This window comes from Mixophyes fleayi, chromosome 5 (assembly GCF_038048845.1).
Source record: "Mixophyes fleayi isolate aMixFle1 chromosome 5, aMixFle1.hap1, whole genome shotgun sequence".
Taxonomy (NCBI): Eukaryota; Metazoa; Chordata; class Amphibia; order Anura; family Limnodynastidae; genus Mixophyes; species Mixophyes fleayi.
Genome location: NC_134406.1, coordinates 712,125 through 737,441, shown reverse-complemented (window position 1 = coordinate 737,441; position 25,317 = coordinate 712,125). Strand labels below are relative to the sequence as shown.

At 44.6% G+C, this 25,317-nt stretch overlaps 1 protein-coding gene across 2 annotated transcripts in view; it reads left to right on the top strand.

Moving 5' to 3' along the window:
* The first annotated feature begins 7,297 nt into the window (after nucleotides 1-7,297).
* MAF1 (MAF1 negative regulator of RNA polymerase III) overlaps nucleotides 7,298-25,317 on the top strand; it is a 33,292-nt gene continuing 15,272 nt past the window's right edge. For both annotated transcript variants that reach the window (XM_075211489.1, XM_075211488.1), the window contains exons 1-2: nucleotides 7,298-7,391; nucleotides 22,957-23,179. The gene's annotated coding sequence lies outside the window, so the exon portion shown is untranslated. The remainder of the gene's footprint in view (nucleotides 7,392-22,956; nucleotides 23,180-25,317) is intronic.

Sequence of the window (25,317 nt, the reverse complement as noted above, 5' to 3'; positions counted from 1 at the left end):
TATATAAATATGATTATATTATAAGGGCACAGTCGTGCCCTATTAAGGTTACATCTAAAAAACGCCATTTTGCCACTGGAAATCTGTGAGGGGGGGGGCATGGTGTTTGAGGGTCTACATTTTAAAACGTATTAAAGCTGTTAAGCTGAAATTTGGCATGTGAATGGAGAACTGCCCACATGTGCTGCATGCCAAATTTCAGAAGAATAAAAATTTACAAATTAGGAATAATCTAAAGTTCAAAATCTCGCCGTTTTTTTCCCATTTCCTGTTTTGCAAAAGTCGCCGTTTTTCTTTTTTTTTTGGGAGAGCGTAACTTGGTGTACAGGGCGTTTAAAGACCTGTAGTTTGTTTTGTAAGAAAGCTATTAGGGCTGAGGAGTGCCTTTGAGGGTTTAAAAGTTTGAGAAAGTTACAGTCTTTTTACAATTTGGTAAAATATGCCCCATTTTAAAGATAGGGGATTTCAGAAAAGTTCATAACATTGCGCATGTCCGTTAGAGGCTTATGATGGGTGTAGTATATATGGCTTCACTTGGGAGCACAAATATGGTTGTGCTTTCCCCACATACCGATTTTGATTTGTAAACTGCAGACAAATTAGAGATATTTGTTGGCTGTAGATGGGTTGGTTAGTGTTTTGGGTCTGAGGGGGGGGGGGGGGGGGACATTGTATCATTACTAGCCCTGGCACCGCTTTTATTTCAAAGTTTATCCCTCAGTGTGATGCCAGAGGCGGCTGTTAGGGAATCCATGTTAAACCTCCTTAAATGTCCGGGGGCGGGAGATTTAAAACTGCTATGTGGTTTCTGCACTGATCAGTGGGGGAATAGGACATGATAACTGTTTTGTGCTTTGTGCCAACTTGACACTAATTATCCTCAGGGAACAATGTGGATTGTAGTCATAACCTAACAACTCTCCCCTAAACTGGAGATGTCCTTTCTCTGTTCTTAACAGGGCTTCCAGGCAGCTTTGTCATTCTCAAGGCAGTCCATCACTTCAGCGCCTGACTCCAGCCTCCTAGGTGTCTTGCATTCCTAGTGTCTTACAGCCCTGCTAAAATGCATGTCTCCTGCACTTCACACCACTGCACCCGGATCTACTACTTGCAGCCTAGCATTCACTGTAACCGGGCTGCTTAACTTGGCCATCAGTTCCCATTTTACACACAGCGCCTCAGCCCTCTGGAAACACAGAAGTCTCTCCACTAATCCACTTAACCATCCACCAGCTCAGCCTCCAATCACTCTCAGGACTCGCTGCCAGCTTGTGACCGACTCTGGGAGACCTGTCCCTGCTTCCACTACCATAACTACATAGCGGATACCTCAGTCCTCTATACTTCTTACAGCGCCAGTACCCTATCTAGCATACCCAGTGATAATCAGTGCATGAAACATGGGGATCCTGCACGGAGCCGACAGCTCAGCAGCAACGTGTTTGTACACTGTCTTCAGAGACTCACTTGGTGATTATAACACTATTTAAGAAACTAACTTACAATGGAAAATATGAATGCTAAATGAAGTTTGAGTTAAAGAGCTTATAGATACCTTAACCCTCTACAAGACATGTAGAATAGCCTTAATCACTACGGAATATGTCCGTACAGTTTCCCTCAGATAAATGAATGCATGAGTCTGCTATTTATTCAATATGAGGTCAGCAACCAATGTCTCATTATGTCAAAACAATATAATGATTAGTACTACACGGCATGCAAAGGAAAACTGCTAGTTTAGGTAATGCTACCTAGATCAGAGCTGAGAGATAACTTCTTACCCTGAATGATGTTAGCCGACAGCAGGCTAACATCCAACACTCAGCCCCTCCTCCGTCAGAAAGCAGTACAGCTATCAGGAGAATAAGGGATATAGGTCGACTAACCGGCGTCCCACGCAGTGAGCTAATAAAGAAAGACTCTGAGACAAGTATTTGGCAAAATTATTTTGGTCACAGCTTTATTAAACACTTTCAAACTTGGCAGACAAGCGGCGTGCAAGGCTAATAAAATGTATCACCTTTTCCAGTTCCATCTGGAAAAATAGGGCGTGTTCTGCCTACTACCATATAGGCACTGCAACAATGCCCTCCGGAGACTAGCCCCTTGGCATAAATCACCCTCCAATAAACCTGGCACACTACCAGTATTGGCCCAAACGTTGAAGCTGGAACCAGACGTGTGTCCGTCTTCCCTGGGTGATACTGCCGGGCCTGCTGACTGAAAAACTATGTATAATAAGCTTCCTTACCCCTCTCCTTTAACTACTCTCACCATGTCCTGCCTCCTGTCTCGCCCCCTGCCCCCTCCTTTGCCTGAGTGGCTACCTGCACTGCTCCGGTGTAACAAAATAGGACGGACTTTGTTGTCTGCACCCCCTGTCTGCATGTCACTTGGATCGGGCCACCTAGCGACCATCCTCCCTTATTCCTCTTCAGCGCTATTGCTGCACCTGTGATTCCTTCTAGCTTTGTAATTAACAGTGATAACAGGGATAAAGCAACGCAAGATTAAAGCTAAGAGATAGTGACAGCTCAGCCAGCAGAATGTAGGTAAGAGTCTAACAATCAAACCCTCCTCTCTCTAAAAACAACAACCTTATCATTAATACAATGTTTTCTAACTAACACTCATAAGTAACACAAGATTGTAGCTACAAATAAGGACAGCTCAGCTGGACAGTAAAAACCCATTGGAGATAGGACATAGTGTGGGAAAGGCTGCACAGGAGATACAGCTGTGCATTCTTGAAAGATTAACCCTTTGAGTAGGATTTTAGGTTGGTGCTGTATTCACATAATTAATTACTAATCCATTCATAGGAGAATAACAAAACTGATACTTATTGTAAACTGAGGTTGAAACGGGAGAGTGAGAGCAGCAGCTACTATAGATATAACACAGAACTGCTGAACGGACCTGCACAGTGTGTAGCTGTCAGCAGCAAGCCCCTGCTAGGGGGGGCGATCGCCCCCCCCCCCCTGGATCTGCCACTGTATAGATATAACACAGAACTGATGAATCGGGGTCTCTGGGTTGATTTGCAGGGCAGATTCTGGATTGGCTAGAGGGTATAGGAATAGTCTGTTAGCCCTTGGCTTTGAGATTTACTGCCTGGATCAGTTTAACTTGTTGAGCGTGATAGAGAGTGTCCCCTCTGACAGTGAGAGATGCTGCTGACATGGATTTCTATCTGGAAGATTGAAATGACACTTATCAAAAGAAAAAGAAGACAACTGATATTGTTACTAATCAATATGTAACATTTCCATTGAACAGTAATCCGATTGTTTATGGTTAAATGTGTAGTAGTGTGGTTATCGGTTATCATCATCATAAGCAGCAGCTATTTATACAGCACTACTAACTCCACAGAGCTGGACAGAGCACTCACTCACCCTGCCCCATTGGAGCTTACAGTTTAAATTCCCTAACACACACACACAGACAGACAGACAGACAGACAGACAGACAGAGACAGAGACAGAGACAGAGACAGAGACAGAGACAGAGACAGAGAGAGAGAGAGAGAGAGAGAGAGAGAGAGAGAGAGAGAGAGAGAGAGAGAGAGAGAGAGAGAGAGAGACACTAGGGTCAATTTTGATAGCAGCCAATTAACCTACCAGTATGGTGTTTTTTATGGAGTGTGTGAGGAAACCAGAGCACCCGGAGGAAACCCACACAAGCACAGAGAGAACATACAAACTCCACACAGATAAGACCATGGTTAGACATTGAACTCATGACCCCAGTGCTGTGAGGCAGAAGTACTAACCACTAAGCCACAGTTATTATGATTAGCAGCAGCTATTTATACAGCGCCACTAATTCTGCAGCTCTGCACAGAGAACTAACATCAGTCCCTGCCCCATTATATTACAAATTACCTGTTTGCCGGTCACAAATGCTAATAAACATTCACTCCAAACAATATTTTGGGTTATTGGGTTTTATATAAACGGTATAAACTAAAAGGTATCCTTAAAGATATGGTTTAATACTGCGAAGTGCAGAAGAAATTAGGGAATATTAGGCTTTTCAACCAAGGGAGTCTCCCTTTATTGTTGCAATAGCAATATTTGCACACACACTCTGCATATTCCCTATCGCTCACTATGTTTTAATATTTCACCATCTATTGATTTCAACACGTGGCAGTTGAAATATGATTTTAATCAATGAAATAAAGTATTTTGGATTTTAATAAAAGCAAATTCAAAGTTATTGTGAGTTTATCTGGCATATTCAATTGGTAGCGTTACACTGAAAAGTAATGTGGTGCGCGCACTATTACCGTCATTACGGTACCTTTCACGCTGGACAGCTCGTGGCTCAGGGAGCTGTGAGCTGAAATCCGGCTTAGTATTACCGTAAGAACGGTGATACTTTTAACGCTGCGGGGAATTCAAACAATTGAATATGCCCCTATGAGTGCCCCGTTACAAGAGACTTTTTCTTTTCAATATGTCTACACTGACAGCTCAAACATAAACCTCACTAGAGCAAAAAAAATAATCTATTTAAAAACATGGTACCACATAAGGCATTAACAAGAAGGGAGTCTGGAAACTCGCATTTGCCCGGCAAAAATGATCCATGTCAGGCAACAATCGTCCGGGCGCCTGTGCTGAAGAAGAGGGACAGTGAGAACAAGCAGCCCAGACACCGCTGGACCGACACTCTGTCTTCACCACATACTTCTGGACGTCATCACTTCTACCCACAGCCTGAACTTTCCCCATTTCCCCTCTGTCCCGGCCCCACAGACAGCACCTACCGTGCTCTCCATACGGGTTACAGTTTCTATCACTGCAAGAGCGCAGCCGTGCTGGAAATGACTACTTACCATTATGAAATATATGAGATAAAGGGGGTGTATATATAGTGTATAATGATATAATATAAGCTATAATGTAATTGAGGCATATAAGGTATAATTATATAATATAATGTAGGTTTATAGTATATAATATAATGAGGTATATATAAGGTATAATGATATAATATAATGTAGGGTTATAGTATATAATATAATGGGGTATATATAAGGTATAATGATATAATATAATGTAGGGTTATAGTATATAATATAATGGGGTATATATAGGGTATAATGATATAATATAATGGGGTATATATAATGATATAATGTAGGTTTATAGTATATAATATAATGATATAATGGGGTATAATGATATAACATAATGTAGGTTTATAGTATATAATATAATGGGGTATATATAATGATATAATGTAGGTTTATAGTATATAATATAATGGGGTATATATAGGGTATAATGATATAATATAATGGGGTATATATAATGATATAATGTAGGTTTATAGTATATAATATAATGATATAATGGGGTATAATGATATAACATAATGTAGGTTTATAGTATATAATATAATGGGGTATATATAATGATATAATGTAGGTTTATAGTATATAATATAATGGGGTATATATAGGGTATAATGATATAAAATAATGGGGTATATATAATGGTTTAATGATATAACATAATGGGGTATATATAAGGTATAATGATATAATATAATGTAGGTTTATAGTATATAATATAATGGGGTATATATAGGGTATAATGATATAATATAATGTAGGTTTATAGTATATAATATAATGGGGCATAATGATATAATGCAGGTACACAGGGTATAATATGATGATATAATATAATGGGGTATATATAGGATATAATGATATAATATAATGGGGTATAATGATATAATGATATAATGCAGGGACACAGGGTATAATATAATGGGGTATATATAGAGTATAATGATATAATATAATGGGGTATAATGATATAATGCAGGTACACAGGGTATAATATAATGATATAATATAATGGGGTATATATAGGGTATAATGATATATTACAGGTACACAGGGTATAATATAATGATATAATATAATGGGGTATATATAGGGTATAATGGGTATAATGATATAATACAGGTACACAGGGTATAATATAATGGGGTATATATAGGATATAATGATATAATACAGGTACACAGGGTATAATATAATGATATAATATAATGGGGTATATATAGGGTATAATGATATAATACAGGTACACAGGGTATAATATAATGATATAATATAATGGGGTATATATAGGGTATAATGGGTATAATGATATAATACAGGTACACAGGGTATAATATAATGGGGTATATATATATAGGATATAATGATATAATACAGGTACACAGGGTATAATATAATGGGGTATATATAGGATATAATGATATAATACAGGTACACAGGGTATAATATAATGGGGTATATATATAGGATATAATGATATAATACAGGTACACAGGGTATAATATAATGGGGTATATATAGGATATAATGATATAATACAGGTACACAGGGTATAATATAATGGGGTATATATATAGGATATAATGATATAATACAGGTACACAGGGTATAATATAATGGGGTATATATAGGATATAATGATATAATACAGGTACACAGGGTATAATATAATGGGGTATATATATAGGATATAATGATATAATACAGGTACACAGGGTATAATATAATGGGGTATATAATGGGTATAATGATATAATACAGGTACACAGGGTATAATATAATGATATAATATAATGGGGTATATATAGGGTATAATGATATAATACAGGTACACAGGGTATAATATAATGGGTATAATGATATAATACAGGTACACAGGGTATAATATAATGATATAATATAATGGGGTATATATAGGGTATAATGATATAATACAGGTACACAGGGTATAATATAATGATATAATATAATGGGGTATATATAGGGTATAATGGGTATAATGATATATTACATGTACACAGGGTATAATATAATGGGTATAATGATATAATACAGGTACACAGGGTATAATATAATGATATAATATAATGGGGTATATATAGGGTATAATGGGTATAATGATATAATACATGTACACAGGGTATAATATAATGGGTATAATGATATAATACATGTACACAGGGTATAATATAATGGGTATAATGATATAATACATGTACACAGGGTATAATATAATGGGTATAATGATATAATACAGGTACACAGGGTATAATATAATGGGTATAATGATATAATACATGTACACAGGATATAATATGAAGATATAACATTATACCGGAGCTCGCGGTAATATAACTGTCAGGTAGAACCGGCCCCGCCCCCCGCTGACGGGCAGCCAACCAGCGGGCGCTCTGTGATGACGTCACGTGACAGAACCGCCCGAGCTCAGACTGTTTATAACGAGCAGCCGGAAGTGACGTCATCACAGCAGTGATATCACGGAAATAACATCGCCGCTCAGGTATGTTATATAATGTCCTCTGTACACAGCTGTAGTGTAATAATGTCACCCGGAATTACTGTGTGTGCCCGGATATCCCCCGTCCCCTCCTTGTGTCTGCGGGGGTGTCCCCCTGCCCCCTCCCTATAATACCGGGGCTGTCCCCCTGCCCCCTCCCTATAATACCGGGGTTGTCCCCCTGCCCCCTCCCTATAATACCGGGGTTGTCCCCCTGCCCCCTCCCTATAATACCGGGGGTGTCCCCTCGACCCCCTCCCTATAATACCGGGGGTGTCCCCTCGACCCCCTCCCTATAATACCGGGGCTGTCCCCCTGCCCCCTCCCTATAATACCGGGGGTGTCCCCCTGCCCCCTCGGTGTAGCGCCGGGGGTGTCCTCCTGCCCCCTCCCTATAATACCGGGGGTGTCCCCCTGCCCCCTCCCTATAATACCGGGGGTGTCCCCCTGCCCCCTCGGTGTAGCGCGGGTGGTGTCCCCCTGCCCCCTCGGTGTAGTGTGGGGGGTGTCCCCCTGCCCCCTCGGTGTAGCGCGGGGGGTGTCCCCCTGCCCCCTCGGTGTAGCACCCGGGATATCCCCCTGCCCCCTCGGTGTAGTGCGGGGGGTGTCCCCCTGCCCCCTCCCTATAATACCGGGGGTGTCCCCCTGCCCCCTCCCTATAATACTGGGGCTGTCCCCCTGCCCTCACGTTGTAGCACCCGGGGTATCCCCCTGCCCTCTCGTTGTAGCACCCGGGGTATCCCCCTGCCCTCTCGGTGTAGCGCCGGGGGTGTCCCCCTGCCCCCTCGGTGTAGCGCCGGGGGTGTCCTCCTTCGTTGTAGTGTGGGGGTGTCCCCCTGCCCCCTCAGTGTAGCGCCCGGGCTGTCCCCCCTGCCCCCTCGGTGTAGTGTGGGGGGTGTCCCCCTGCCCCCTCGCTGTAGCGCCGGGGGTGTCCCCCTGCCCCCTCGGTGTAGCGCGGGGGGTGTCGCCCTTCCCTCTCGTTGTAGCACCCGGGGTATCCCCCTGCCCCCTCGGTGTAGCGCCGGGGGTGTCCCCCTGCCCCCTCGGTGTAGCGCCGGGGGTGTCCTCCTGCCCCCTCGGTGTAGTGGGGGGGGGTGTCCCCCTGCCCCCTCGGTGTAGCGCCCGGGGTGTCGCCCTGCCCGCTCAGTGTAGCGCCCGGGGTGTTTCCATGTGCTGGAAGTAGAAATGTGTCTTGTGATGATGTCTTGTGTTGAAACCTTAACCAGTCTGTTCCTCATTTCTTACAAAATGTGGAGTATAACAACATGTACTTTTATAGCCCTGTTAGTGTTCCCCAGCTCACCAGAGTGCAGTGTCTTTGTACCTTTTTTTTTTTTTAATCCAGTATTTTTATTGGAAATTTTCAAGGTACATACATACTAACAACAAAAAAAAACAAACAAATACAGAAAAAAGAAAATAGTCGCAAATATGCCAATATTAAATACAAAATATCAGATAAATTGTAAGACACCAGTATCGCATAATGATAACATTTGTACAATACTCAATCAGGAATGTACATCGTAAATGCTCTTGCATACGTACTCTGCAGAGACGGGGCTCTACTTTTTACTATTGTTATAATGTAATCCAGGGGAACCAGACCCTCATGTATTCGGGACATCATGACTTGGGGATACAAAATAAAATGGAGACTCCACCCACCTATACCATATATTCTCAAACTTTGACAATGCCTGCCTGCTCGTGTAAACAAATCTTTCGTGCCCTATAGTGGCGTTAACCAGGATTTTCCAACTCTTAATTGTGGGACTCGCCGAGGCTAACCATAAGCGGGCTTTGCTAACCTTAGCCACCACAAACAACTGGGAAATATACATTTTTGTCAGCTTGTTGACGTTTCCCTTCAGACGGAGCCCAAATAAACAGGTGGCCGATGACCTAAGTGGGACTTCAATTCACGTTTTTTGAACACATTGTATGACTCTTCGCCAGAAGGTTTGTATACAAGGGCATTCCCAAATGAGATGCCAGAAATTGCCATTTTCCGAGTTACACTTTGGACAATTAGAAGTGCTATCAGGGCGGAACTTAGCCAACTTAATAGGAGTCAAGTAGGCCCTATGCAGAATGAACACCTGTATTTGCTGGAATTTTAATGATGCTGTGTAAGCAATAGTGCTATCCATGACCATCCCCCAATCTTTGTCTGTTAAGGGACCAAAATCTATTTCCCATTGATTTCTCAGGTCATTCAAGTCATTTACTGTGGATTCATGCAAAAGACAGGAGTACATACAGGAAATCAAACCCTTGTTACTCAAAGCCTGTAACTGCTTTCTCAGTGAGGCTATGGCAACCACTGGTGGCTCCCCTTTGAATTGTGTGTACATGGCATGTCTCAGTTGGAGGTAGGAAAAGAACATTGTTCTAGGAACAGAAAATTCCCTGAACAAGTGTTCAAAAGATTTAAGAACATTTACTTCATATAGTTGACCTACAGCCACCACACCATACCGGGACCACCGCCTGGATCCCACCACTGTGTCCAACTCCCTCAATCTCCTCGTCCCCCAAATAGGAGTACATGGATCTATATCTGTGAATCCCACCATTTTATTACTGACTGTCCATATCTTAATTGCCTGAATCAGGAGCGGAGAAGCCTGTGGGCCGAGCCGCCCGGACAACGGTGACTGCAAAGGCGTATGATTGGCATTAAATTGATGAACTAATATCCAGTGTAGATCCTGGTATCCCGGATCAGAAATCTATGCCTTAAGGTGAGTCAGTTGAGAGGCAATATAGTACAATTTTAAATTAGGAAACGCAAGACCACCACTAGCCCTGGACCTACACAACGAGCTGAGCTTAACCTTGGCCCTCCCCCCTCCCCAGACCAGAGAGGTCAAATAACGGTCAACACTACGAAAGAAAGAGGGTGGGATATATATATGTGATTGCTGAAGTATATAAAAACCTTGGCTGCACCACCATCTTGATTAAGTTTATCCTGCCAGACACAGAAAGAGGGAGTTTCCTCCACACATGTATTTTTGATTTAAGATACTCAACCTGAGGCTGTAAATTTAGTTCCATAAATTCTGAGGGGGTGTTAGTGATCCACAATCCCAGGTACTTAAATTTTGGTGTCCACCTCAGTTGGAGATCTTTTAGTGGAGTAACTGGACATTTCCAACCCACTGGGAACACACTGGACTTATCCCAATTAATTTTCAGACCGGAGAATAACCCAAAACAAGCAACCACCCTCAGGAGAGTACCCAGAGACTCTTTATGGTCAGCAAGAAACAGCAGCATATCATCAGCATATAACGCCACCTTATCCTCCCTTTGCTCTGATTGAAGTCCCTTAATATCTTTATTGTTACGAATAAGGCAGGCCAGTGGCTCTATTGCTAGTGCGAACAAAGCAGGAGACAATGGGTATCCCTGTCTAGTGCCCCTTTCCAATTGAAGTGGCTGGGAAACGTGGCTGTTTACACATACCCGAGCCACAGGATGTGAATAAAGTAATTTAACCCATTTTATGAAATTGGAACCCACCCCGAAACTGGATAACACCTCCCACAGGTACGGCCACTCCACCGAGTCGAACGCCTTAGCCGCGTCAAGGGATACCACCACTTCGCTCTCCTCAGGAGGCGACCGCACCTGTAGGAGGGTATATAACCTCCTAAGGTTAAAAGATGTGGACCTGCCCGGCATGAACCCAGTCTCATCCGGGTGAATCAATTCCAACACCACCCTATTTAGCCTCAGTGCCAGCAGTTTAGCCAAAATCTTTATATCACACGTCAGGAGTGAGATCGGGCGATATGACTCTGGGTACAATGGATCTTTACCTGATTTAGGTATCACCACCACTGCCTCCGCCATGGAGGGGGAGAGGGCGCTGGCCTCACACAGCTCGCCGAGTGTTCCCAACAATTTAGCTGCAAAAAGGATCGATGTTTTTTATATATTTTAATGGGTATGCCATCTATTCCAGGCGCCTTTCCATTAGGGAATGACATAATGGCCATATCAATCTCTTCTTCAGTAAATACTCCCTACTAGCCGCAGAGAGTGTGGGAAGAATAATAGCATCCAAGTATACTTGTAAGGTGGCCAAATCATATTTAACCTGTGACTTATATGGACTAGAGTAATATTTGTAAAAAACCTCAACAATATCAGGCATCAGGAATATCTTAGCCCCGCTTCCATCACAAATAACTGGAGCAGCTGCATTAGCCCTCTCCACCCTCGCCAGCTATGCCAAGAAACTGCCATCTCTGTCTCCCTCAGCATACTGCACATGTTTAGAGAAAAGAAACTTACGTTTACCCACTCCCTCTGAGCCACCTGCCAAACACATCCTGAGGCCTCAGTCCTACCCTTTATATATCGCCTTTCTAATAATTTGCATGTCTCCTCCAATTCTTTTTCTTTATGCCTAGACGACTTTTTTATTTCCGCCACACTGGCAATTAATGTCCCCCTCAGAAAAGCTTTAAAAGTGTCCCACACCATGGGGGGTCGTGCTGTACCAGAGTTATCCATGAAAAACCCTTCCCACTGAGTCACCAATGCTGCCCCTGTACCCATCAAGGAGAGCCAAAAGGGGTTCAACTTCCAAAAGGACTGACCTCTAGCAATAGCAAAATCAATATTCAGAAGAAGAGACGAGTGATCAGAAATTCCTCTAGCCTTGTATTCCACCCCCCGTACCGCCGGCACCAGAGAGTGCGACAACAAAGGCATATCAATCCTAGAGAATGCATCACATATGATGAAGAAAAACCGGAGAATTGCACCTCTTCTGGATATCTTAAGCGCCAGACATCAACCAAGCCCAACTCCCCTACCAGGGCAGCAAAGGCCGACACAGAGTCACTGACTGCAAGATTTTGTTCCCCGCCATCTATCTATAGATTTATTCATCACATTGTTAAAGTCCCCTATACATATAGTAGGAACCTCTGGAGACATTGCCATAAACTCACCACATTTTTTTTAAAACTTCACTATTATACGGAGGGGGTATATACACCACAAGAAGGAGCACCGGAACCCAATTAATGACAGATTTCATTAAGGCAAATCTCCCTATCGGATCCACCTGTATTTTTTCCAGGGTGAAACTAAGACGCTTATGAACCAATACAGTAACCCCTCGAGAATTAGTTGTGTGTGTGGAGTGGTACGCACCACCTACCCATGACTTTTTAAGGGAGAGTGTTCTTTCACCATGCAGATGGGTCTCCAATAAACAAATTATGTCAGGATCATTTTTCCTAATTTGACGTATAACAAGGGAGCGCTTTACACTGTTGTTTAAACCTCGCACATTCCAGGAGAGGATTCCCAGCTCCCTGTCGGATGTACCAGAACACATACATAAAGCATAAAATCTTGTAACGGTTCCCCTGAGACCCACTGCCCCGTATCCCACAGCCCCGCAGAGCGTACATAATCAAGTATAGATGTAATCTTACAAAAAGATTGGTCATATTTTTGCGAACACATAACTGCACTCGCATCCCACACCCCTGCAGAGCGTATATTGATATACTTGTAAGCACACATCATTTTTCAATCTGTTTATGTATTTGCGAAAACATTAAAACTATCCACAAATTAAATAAAATAACCTTAATACTAAACCCACACCCCCACCCTGTATACTCCACCCAACTTGAGTATACCTTAATCCCTAACTGAAGTTAACCTGAAGGTCTTTGTACCTTTTTAACTGCATTTGACTGAGTGACTGTAAGAACCCTAGAAGTTACTGGGTATGGTTCCCTGGCATAGTAAGGTACCTTTGGGTGGCCAGCCAGTGTGAAGTGGGTATAATTGGACCAGAGAATTTTTTGGTTTCTTTACAATTAAATTTAAATAAAGATTATTTTTCCCCTGTAGTCCAGTGAAGTTTGGGGTCCTTAGTGGAGCTCTGGTCCCCATTTTGTGGGAACTGGAGCCTGGGGCTTCCAAGGGGTCCCTCCATCTCCTGCCAGTTTAGTAGGGGGCTGCAGGAGCTGCACAGGATCACCTTTGAAAGGCCATCCCTTACAGCAACATCTCGCATTTCTATGCCAGCTCCCCAACTGAGACATTCTGTCGCCATGGGCACTTCTTTCAAATCCATCTGCCACTGTGACACTCTTGCCCAGCAATATTTGAGCAGGATCAGCAGGGGAGAAGGATCTGAGCGCTGCAGGAGGTGGTGCCTACTTGTTGCCCCACAACTTAAGCAGCCGCCCTGACTCTGTTGTTCTGTCTACCTGGTCTCCAGCTGCTGCATTAATACAGAAACGCTGACATCCTCAGGACATTGAACTTTCGCCGCTGGTTCCCTGTGCAGATACTGCTAGGTTTGGCACTGGCCCCTCCTCTTAGTCACAATCCGCTTCCACCTCTGCTGCTCATTATAGGTTATCAACACGCTTTTTGTTTCAGTCCTTGTCGCTGAATAATGAATTTAAATGTTCTTTGCTTGGCACAAGATCTCGAGCTCCGCCTTGGACACTGCGCTGTATTTGGCCATCCTGTACGTTCCCCTGTGCTGCAGGTACTCTTCACTTGAGTTACTCGTCTCTCCTCAGTTGGTTTTCATCAAGCCACCTGGGATTATCCCACCGCTTATAAACTGTGACCGTATAGACTTACTTTGCCCCCCAGCCTGGAGGTGGTCCTTGGGTGAGGGACCTTACACAGTGTTTCTGGGTTCTTTTCTCACCGTCAGTATCCGACTGTTACTGACCACTCCTACTGGTGTCATCTGCCACCAGATACTTGTTTACTGCAAGGCAAACTGTGCAACAGTTGTAGAAGGATAGTGCTGCCACCACGAGGCTCCTTCACTGGCGCTTAGAACTGCTTACTTCTGGGTAGCTGGTATAGCTGCTGCAGCGCCTCTTTGATGTGGGCTGGCTGGTACCTCCTGACCGCTTACTATGGATCAGGCCTGCTGGGTAGCGGCTAGAGCATTGACACAGAGACACTGGGGTTAACACAGGACAGCCGGGGAATGGATTAGAGTGTAAGCTCTTATCTGTTGTTCACAGGTTACAGCGGGCAATAGGCATCAGGCAGAATCTTCAAGCGGTGATGTTTATTTGCTCAAGGGATCCTTACAAGGACCATTACACACTAGTTTGAGGTTGTAGTGATCATCCAGAAGTACAGATAATATACAAAATACAACTCTTTTTTTTTTTTTTTAAACTCTTTATTTGAAGAGGAAACAACAGGAACAGTACATACAACATTTTTGACAAGAAAAATCTTAATAATCAAGGTATTTCCTCTGAGTTTTTATACTTTTATATCGGTGGGGAGGGAAGGGGGGGAGGGGGTAGAGAGGCACAAATATTGTCAACAAAATAGCTAATAAATAGATAGGCGCGTAAACTTGGAACAATGCTAAGAAAAGCTGGAACACACAGTTACAGTTGTTACGTGAGAGAGAGGTAGCGTATAGACATTACTCACCCACCGCGCACCATATCCAGCCTGGGGGGTCCAGAGGCGGCCCAAAATCTATGTTCCAACTGTCGGGGGAGGAGCCGTATTGGATAGGCAGCTACGGCTTTCTAGTAAGTACCACGGGGCCCACACCTTATCAAAGTTATATGATTTATCATGAAGGTAGCACGTTATACTCTCCATGCTTGCGACATGACCTATGTACGACCGTAACTCCTGCATAGAAGGAGCCCTAGGGTCTTTCCAGTGCTTTGCTATTAGGGATTTAGCGGCTGCCAGAATATGGGAGATAAGCTTGTTAGAAGGCGCGCTTTCATCAGGTATAGGGCGAGAGAGAAGGAATGACCAGGGGTCTTTACTTATCTGTTGTTCTGACACAGAGTTTATGAGTGTAAGAACCATGTTCCAGAAAGGAACTATGCGAGGGCAGGTCCACCATATGTGTAGCATCGTACCTCTCTGGCCACATTCCCGCCAGCAGCTCGGAGTGGCCGTAGGAAACATTTGAGACAGCTTATCGGGAGTATAGTACCACCTATAGTACACTTTGTAGGCAGTTTCCTTAATCAAAGTAGAGATTGAGCTCTTGGCAATCCCCTCCCTGACTTCCTCCCAGCATAAGTCGTCTGGGGGAGGACCCAAGTCATTTTCCCATTCCCGCTCATGTCGTCCTGGAGTATCGAAAGTATAATCTATGAGCCAATTATAGATCTGGGAGATCATCCCTTTGGTGAGAGGTGAATGTAAACACATGTACTCAAAGGAGGTCGGGGCCCGGAGAGCCTCCTGGGGGGGCAAAGACATGGCGAAGTGTCGAACCTGGAAGTACTCAAAAAAGAGCGGACGAAACGGTTCAAATTTATGATTAAGTTCTGACATAGAAGCCCAAGTTCGATTAACCACCAGGTCCGAAACCACCCGTAATCCCGCCTTTATCCAGAGTTTAAATTGCTGGGTCGAATTGCCAGGAGGGAAGTGTGGGTTGCCCCAGAGGGGGGTCAGAGGTGAAATAGGGGAGGACAATTTATATTTGACCCGGCATGAGTCCCAGAGGGATAAGCTGAATTTAAGAGATTGAAGAGAGGAGGCCGCTGGTGGTCTATCTATGTTGGCCAACCCCCAGAGTGAAGCCATGGAGGGGACCCCCACATAGTGGGTCTCCAAGTCCACCCAAGCTATGGACTGGTAAGGCGCATAAGTTACCGCCACCTGGGTCAGATGGGATGCTAAATAGTAAAATTTAATGTCAGGAAAACCCCTGCCTCCCCGAGCCCTGGGCTTCTTAAGCACTGCTATCGAAATTCTAGGGGGCTTGGCACGCCATATAAACTTTAGAAAGGAGGAATGCAGATCCCTAAACACAGAGTCGGGAACCCTCACTGGGAGAGTCTGGAAAAGATACAGAAGTTTAGGGACCAAGTTCATCTTAATAGCAATAATCCTCCCCAGCCACGATATAATATAGCTCTTCCAAGTCTCCAAATCCTGTTTGATTTTTGACAGAAGGGGGGGGAAGTTTTCCCGATACAATCTCTCATAGGACGAGGTGATATAAACTCCAAGATATTTGATCTTATTTACCTGCCAACGTAGCGTAAAATTTGTCTGTAAGCTGGACCTAAGGGAAGGGGAAGCGTGGAGGAGCATGGCCTCTGATTTAACAAAATTAATTTTATAGCCAGACAGGAGGCCATATTCATCGATAAGTTTATATAAGGCGGGTAAAGACTCCTGAGGATTCGTCAGAGAAAGAAGTATGTCATCCGCGAAGAGAGATATCTTGAAATCCCGCGGCCCCACTGTCACACCCGAGATCAATGTCGACTGTCTGATCATCGCCGCCAGGGGTTCTATCACTAGAGCAAAGATTAAGGGCGAAAGGGGGCATCCCTGTCTCGTCCCGTTGGAGAGGAAAAGAGGGTCGGAAAGAGACCCATTAACCAGGACCCTAGCTGAGGGAGAATTATAGAGGGCAGACACCCCAGTCAGAAATTCAGCCGTGAAGCCGTACGCCTTCAGCGCTAGGGTCATAAAATCCCAAGAAATCCGATCGAACGCCTTCTCGGCATCTAGTGAGAGCATCATGGCCGGGAGGCGCCTGTGATTAATAATTTGAACAAGGTCAATCGCGCGGCGAGTGTTATCCCTCGCCTGGCGACCCGGGATGAAACCCACTTGATCATGATGAATTAGACCCGGAAGGACTTCATTCAGCCGGGTAGCCAGGATCTTTGCATATAACTTAATGTCAACATTGAGAAGGGAGATGGGACGGTAGCTTGCACAGTCGCTAGGGTCTTTTCCTTCCTTATGTATAACTACAATCCGCGCCTCTAGCATTGTTTTCGGGAAGGGTTCACCATGTAAGACAGCATTGAACAGGGAGCGGAGGTGAGGAACCAAGGTCTGGGAAAATCTTTTATAGTAGGCTGCGGAGAAGCCGTCAGGCCCTGGGGTCTTGGAGGTCTTTTGGGCTTTGATGACTGCCAGTATTTCCTCCGAAGTAATCTCCTCATTTAGTTGTTGGATTAGGCTACTGGAAAGGGTAGGGAGGTTCGCTTGCCGCAAAAAAGCTGCTATTGTGTCCGCAGGGGGGGCACTCCCGGGATTCAGAGCATCCAAGTTATACAGTGAAGAATAAAATTTCTGAAACTCTCGCCCTATCTGATCGGGACGGTAAATAGGTAGGCCGGAAGAAGACTTCAGGGCCATGACGTTGTTTTGAGATCTCTGGGCCCTTAGACGGGAAGCTAGTATTCTGTCAGCTTTATCTCCCTTTTCGTAGAACGTCTGCTTCAGCCGTTTCAAGGCCGAGGCAGTGGATTCGGAGAGTAGGAGGTTCAAATCAGATCTCACCTTTAGGAGTTTGGTCAGTATCTCGTCATTTGGGGAGAGTTTATGCTGTCTCTCCAGAGTCTGGAGTTGAATGGTTAGTGACGCACGTTTGGAGGTGGCCAGCTTCTTACGGCGCGAGGCCATGCTGATAAGATGGCCGCGCACCACTGCCTTATGGGCTTCCCAGAGGGTCATGGGGGAAGTATCAGGGAGATCATTAAAGAGAAAATACTCGTCAAGAAGGTTCCTTAGCTCTAAGATAAGTAACTGATCATGGAGAATGGAGTCATTGATACGCCACGAGGCGGGGCGAGGACGGGGTACAATATCTGATAGGTCAGCTGATATAGGAGAGTGGTCAGACCAAACCATCGGGTGTATGTGAGCCGCCCTGAGTCTTAAAGACAAATCGTGGCTGAGGAAGACCATGTCTATTCGTGAGTAGGTACCATGAACCGGGGAGTAGAATGTGTAATCTCGGGATGAGGGTTCCCTGAGCCTCCAGGAGTCAAAGAGGAGATGATGGGAAAGAAGGGAAACCAAGGCCTTAGATTTACGGGACTCCGAGCCACAAACGGGGGGAGGCAAGGTGGACGATCTGTCTATGGTAACATCTACTACAACATTAAAGTCCCCTGCCATAATCACTTCTCCCTGGCGTACCTGAGAGAGCAAAGAATCTAGGGCAGCCAGGAATGAACGTTGGTTTTGGTTTGGGCCATAAACATTAACTAGGGTGCATATAGTATTATTAAGTTTGCCCACTAGGATTAGAAATCGACCTTCAGGGTCAGAATGAGATGTCAAGAGCTCAAATGTTATGTGAGATGCAAAAAGTGTAGCTACTCCTCGCTTTTTCTGTCTGGGGTCACAAGCATGGAAAGCAGAAGGGTACTGTTTAGATTTCAGTTCTGGGTGTGAATGGCGGGTGAAATGTGTTTCCTGAAGAAAAACTATATCTGCTCTATGTTGTTTAAGTGTGAGATAAAGTGTTGTACGCTTTTGTGGGCTGTTCAAACCTTTGACATTCAATGAGAAGATCCTAAGAGCCATCTGAAGATGAAGACAGGGCCGCCTCAGGTCCCCCAGCGAGGACCGGTCGCACTAAAAAAAAATAAAAAAACAGTTCCAAGTTAACACAAATGCAATAAGGACAAAAAAGATATAAAAGTGCCTGAGGAAAAAAAGGAGAGGAGGGAAAGGAAAAGGGGGGAGTAGGGTAGTGGACAGGGCCAGCGTGTGAAGACACACCTGGTCCATGGAGCCGGCCAGGGAAGGTACGGGGCAGTGCCAGTGGCAAGGGAGGGCCGGGCAAGGGCAATATGCCCATCATGGGAACGTGGCCAGGAAAATGGGCACTAGGAAGGTCTGGGAGAACCAACTGAAAAATGTGGACAACCACACTACCTCCCCGCCAGGGTCAGAGGAGCGATAAAGCAAGCTAGATGGGAAAGGACTGTCGTGGGGAAGAGGAGCAAACCACTACCCAAAGTCAATAAAATGGCCAAACGTATAGAAAATCAACTAAGGGTAGTAGATGAGTAGCATAATAAAACAATTAGAAAATAATACAGTAAAGTAATTACACAGAAAGTTAACTAACAGATTAACCCAATAACTGGGGCGAGTAGCCCCTGCTACCTCCCAATCTACATGAGGGAGACCGAAAACCAGCGATCAGTCATGTAGAGAGAAGGAACAAGAAACCGGGTGGTTTCAGAAATAAAAAGAAAACAAGGCAACACTGAGAACATATATCAAGGCGGTGGAATATTAACAGATGGTTTAACGGCTCTTGTCACAGTCGTCCACTCTGTAGTTGGAAGCTTCCGAGAGGCAGGGGCGGATCCCGTAGAGCCGGACTGCGATCCCGATGCCGCCGTGGGAGGATGAGAAGACGGGGCCGGGAGACCCAGAGTCCCAAGGAGCTGGACTGCTTCCGTCATGGAACGAGCAGAATGAAGCTTGTTATTATGCCAGACCAAAAGGCGGAACGGGAAGCCCCATCGGTAGCGAATGTTACTGTCCCTGAGAATAGAAGTCGCCGGCTTCAATTCACGCCTCTTGAGAAGCGTAAGTGGAGCAATGTCCTGGAAGATCTGCAAGGAGGCATCTTCAAACGTAATTGAGTCAGTCTTACGAGATTCCCGCAAGATCGCTTCCTTGGTGGTATAATAGTGACAACGGAGAATGACATCCCGAGGTTGAGAGGGCTCTTGAGAACGAGGGCGGAGAGCTCTGTGGGCCCTGTCCAAGAGAAGCTGATCCTCTGGGGTAGCAGGAGCTAGGCCGGCAAAGAGTCTTTTAAGATATTGGTCTAGGAGGGATTGATCCACCTCCTCGGGGATACCCCTAATGCGTAGATTATTACGCCTGGCCCTGTTCTCTTGATCCTCTTGTTGTTCTTGCATATGAAGCATATCTTGTTTCAATTGTTGGATGTCGGTCACCGTGTCCTTGTGGGAAGAAGCAGCTTCATCCATTTTAGTTTCCAGGTGGTCCGTCCTATTCCCGAGGTCCTGAACCTCCGCCCTTAGGGAGCCAATGGCTTTCTGTACTTCTGACTGGACAGCCTGCACTGATTTTCTTGTCTCCTTAACCTCCCGAAACAGGGATTGTAGATCCTTGCGTGTCAATGGCGAGGAATCCGAGTCGTCAGAGTCGGAATGAGCTTCACGTTGTGGAGAGGAGGTGCTTGGGGTCTTAGCCTCTGAAAACCCAAATTTCTTGAGGTTCTGAGAGAGATCCGGACCACCCGTCTTCCTGCCACCCTTCGGCATGGTACACTCGGGGGGCCAATCGCCAATAGATCAACTAGCGAAAGCTGTTATGAAGGTTTCTGTGTTTAGATTAGAAGAAAAGACATCCCCACGGCTTTCCAAGCGAGGGCCCTGGCGCAGTGGCCATGCGGGTCGTCGTAACTTACTCCATATCGCGGCTTATATTAAAGCAAAGCAAAGTCCGACCAGGTAGTTGTAAGTATGAGGAAAGGTGTCCGGGGACTGTCGCGACTCGAGCTCTTGGATGGGATTGACACCCAGAGATATGCACTCTTTCTTGATAAAGACAATAGATAGATGATGTAGAGTAGCCAACTCTGGTGAAATGCTCAGACCCTCTTTGTGGAAACTCTTCAGGAAGAGCGCAGGAGGATAGATGGGTACTAATATTTTAGATCCTGTTGTCTCTTGCAGCTACAGAACCTCTCTCTGTAGTTGGGGATCTGCAGCTTTAGTAATAGAGATTGTAGTACCGATTATCGGCCACTGGAGGGCAGCAAAGAGATATTAGACACAGCTTGCAGCCAACACTATATAGTGAGACTGCACAGCAGGAACAGAACGCAGGAGAGCAATCAACACCTTAGACTGAGTCAGCCACTCTTGATTCCTGCATGGGTTTTCTCAGGAGGGAGGCTCCGGATAGACCGTGGAACAAAGCCAGATGTTTAAGCAACACAGGGGGGTCCAGGTCGCCGGATCGATGGAGCGCCGCAGAAACGCCCCCACCGGATGTATATCTCCTGGGAGGCAGCTACCACCCAGCTCCGGGGACCGCTAACCGGAAGTAGGCCTCTTCACAGCCAGGCCGCTTCAGGGCAGCCCCACACAGCGCCGCAGCCTCGAGTGCAGGCACCCACACGAAGGTCGGCGTCTTCAGCTACAAGGTGAGTGCTAAGATGGAGGGGGGGCTGAGCGGGTAGCGGGAGAAGCGGGACTCACTCAGGGCGATCAAGGGGTGACCGCAGGGGGGTAATCAGCGGGGCCACTTATGCGGGCTGCACAAAGTCACTGCTGATCAAAGCTTTACAGAAGGGCATTTAAGGAGCAGGCAGCAACAGGGTGCCACAGTCGCGCCAAACGGGCCGCACCTCCAGCCAGACACCTCCCGCGCCGAAACCGGAGATCCCTCCGGCAGTCTCATAGGCTCCTCCGCCTTCCAGATGTGATGAGAAGAATGCGGGGACTGGATTTTGGGGCTAGTTCTTAGTTTTTGGAGCTTTTCCAAGCTCGTTGTCGGGAGCCCCTGTGAAGCGTGTCTGTCTAGTATGGCGTCCTGGCCACGCCCCCAAAATACAACTCTTTTTACACATGTTGGCAGGGGATAGTCCAGCCCTCTGTCCATACCGGGCACCACCACATCTGAGATATTACATTCAATGTTTAGCATCAGGATGCAATATATTCTCTAAAATTGGATTTGAACACAATTTAAACTTAACAAAATTTACATCAATCTGTAATTTCTAAAATTACTTATGGTTTAATTTTTCAGATCGTTCCCCTATCTCTCTAACAGGATACAAATGATAACAACCCACTGCTTTGCATTCAGGCTGAAAATATGTGTTGGTCACTCTCAGATAAAAGGCTTAAGTAGCATGAAACTTACTTTCTTCAGAAAATGTATCTGCCGATATACTCTGTGCTGCAGTGGCATCCTGCTCCTTCAACTATTTAACTCTCAGTCTGTGACTTCCTGCTCCCTCCATTTCCCTCCTCATATCATGTCACTGCCCCTGTCACATGCAGCACTGTCCTCACTAACACATCACTCATCTCCTGATATACTCTGTGCTGCTGGGGGACCCTGCTCCTTCCGCCATATAGCTCTCAGTCTGTGACTTCCTGCTCCCTCCATTCCCCTCCTCACATCATGTCACTGCCCCTGTCACATGCAGCCCTGTCCTCACTAACACATCACTCATCTCCTGATATACTCTGTGCTGCTGGGGGACCCTGCTCCTTCCGCCATATAGCTCTCAGTCTGTGACTTCCTGCTCCCTCCATTCCCCTCCTCACATCATGTCACTGCCCCTGTCACATGCAGCCCTGTACTCACGAACACATCACTCATCTCCTGATATACTCTGTGCTGCTGGGGGACCCTGCTCCTTCCGCCATATAGCTCTCAGTCTGTGACTTCCTGCTCCCTCCATTCCCCTCCTCACATCATGTCACTGCCCCTGTCACATGCAGCACTGTCCTCACTAACACATCACTCATCTGATATATTCTGTGTTGCTGGGGACCCTGCTCCTTCCACTATATAGCTTTCAGTCTGGCCCTCTCCTGTGAAATTCACTTATAGGAAACTTAGTTCATAAATTCCGTTTGTGTTTCATATGTGCAGCTTATGTTCAGTGTGTGTAACATGATCATGTTGTGCAGAGCCCTTCTCACAGAGCTGAGGACAGATACATGTATGATCCTGTATGATAATCATATGACTGTATCCATACTGGATTAATACTGCATATTGTTCCTTTTTTCAGGATTTGGCCTTAACTCAGGAAAGTGCTATTGAGATCTGGTTTTATTAACGCAGTGATGTCGTGGCTGAGATTGTGCTCGTGTTGTACGCCGAGTCTTTGTGAAATGATGTCAGGAAAAAGACTGAACTCCAGCCAGAAATACTAAAGTGTTGTTTATATACGTGTCGGGTGCTTGGTATCCAAGTGTTGTGCCGAAGAGAAGTTGCGTATTCTTAGGGAACAGGTAAGATGCGGACATGACTCAAGCAATTAGATATAAAAATGCTGCTCAAATGTCTCAACGTTATATATCACAAGCTCTGCACATGTTATGGAAACATATTTTATTAATCTCTGCGTGGACCTTATTGTTTGTGTCATATGTAAGCTAATTACTAGTTCTATAAACTGCAAATATGTGTTTGTGAATTAAGTCAAAGTATTAGCCTGATAGTGCTCAGAGGAGCTGTGAATCCAGCTATGAGTTAAAACCTAAATCTAAATTAATATATTCCTTTTGATTGTTTCTAAACTCTTCTGTTGTCCCCATGATGTATTTATGGATGAGAGTCCTGGACATGTGGATACAGAGGAGTGCCCAATACCAATTTATGGCACGGGACATAAAAAATCTGAGGTCTTTGATATGTCTCTTTAAGGTTACCTCAATAACGTCTGGGATCTCAGAACATCTCAACAGGGAGTCCAGAGCAGCTGAGATAAGTGTGAACGAAGGGCAATAAGGACACATGAAAATGTCATGATATATTATCAAATATCCTACTTACAGGGGTCATATTTGGTATGCAAATGAAGGGAAATTTATAATCTGTTGTGTGGAGGTATCTTTGTAGGACATTCTGGTAAAACGTTAGTCCAGTGTAAAGAGAACCTGACTTAAAAAGTGTTTAAACAGAAGTCATAAACAACTAAATTGCATTTACACAGACTTTCTAGTTCTGACAACACAGTGGAAGGGGGGTGGTGGGTAACTGCAGCATTTTTAAAATTTATTAGCGGTACAGTTAGTCCTGTACCTCTAAGAAATGTGTACATGTATTTGGGAGTGCATGTGATATTGAGAAGTGTCCCTTTATTTTGTGCTCTCCCAGCAAGGCAGAAACTGGTCATTTGTAAGTTATCATTTGTTGTTTTATTCCTTTTTTATTTTACAAGAAACAATTGTATTATGTTTTTGTCATTTTGTTAATTGTGTTTATCTTAAGCATTGTGGATTTATTTCCATATTAAATTACACTCTGGTCTCTGTGTTCGATTGAAGTCACACGTCAGACAGATTGGTTTTAGAACACTACATAGTTGAAATAGATGAGATCATTTGGTTTATGATAACTAATGAAAGGAAATTGTGATAGATTAGTTTAATGGGAGAACTGAAGGTTTCCTGAGTAAGAGTGTCAGCTCTTCACACAAATACCTTGGTGGTGGTATAATTGGTAAGGAGAAGTTAGTGTGTGGCATAGACACGGACGTTATAATCATTTTCAACAGACCAGGTGGTTGTTTTTGATTAACCCTTTGTCACAGATACGTTACGCAGGTGAGTGTAGGATCGTGACAATCTGTAATAAAGTCACCTGAATTTGTTTGTTTTGTTTTTGCTCCGCGGCGGGATAAAGCATGGTGCAAGAAAACATGTCAAGTTATTAGGCGGAAAAATAAATTTGCTCAGAATTGAATTCTCCCCATTTTATCAATTCAGCTGTGTGTCCCAGTGTAATAGTGATAATCCCTGCAGTACATGTTATTGCCATCAGGTGGCAGTGACACATGTCAGAATGTAACACTCTTCAGTGCAGGTAACTGTCAGTCATTTACAGAAAACACCCCCCACCTGCTGGATAGCAGAGAAAACATGAAGACGCACATAACTACAATAGTCTTCAAATAAATAAAATTAGTCCTCCAAAAATATTGCAGTACAAAACCTAAGAATTCTGGAATAAAGTGGAAATGTTTGGTCTTAAAGCCACATAACCACCTAAGATGATATTTTCCTAAAGTCCCCCCCCATCAGGTACATTGTTGTTTTTATATCCCAGATGAAATGGTGGTGGAGTGGGGGTGTGAGGCCTAAATGCACCCACCCCCCTTCCAGCCTATGAGATTGCAATGTTTACATTATTGGGCTTGTGGATTAGATGATTTATTTATGTCCTGAAATATAAAAAGGGCATGTAATTATGTGTGTATAATATGTGTATTATCATATATGCCCTAATAGGCACCAGCTGGATCTTTTCTCCACATTGGACATTAGATCTGCACATGCGCTAAGTAAGTAGGACAAAAAAGGGGGGGAAAGAAATGGATTATTAGAGCACTCCTAATCAAGATCTAATTAAGATTAGGAGTGCTCTA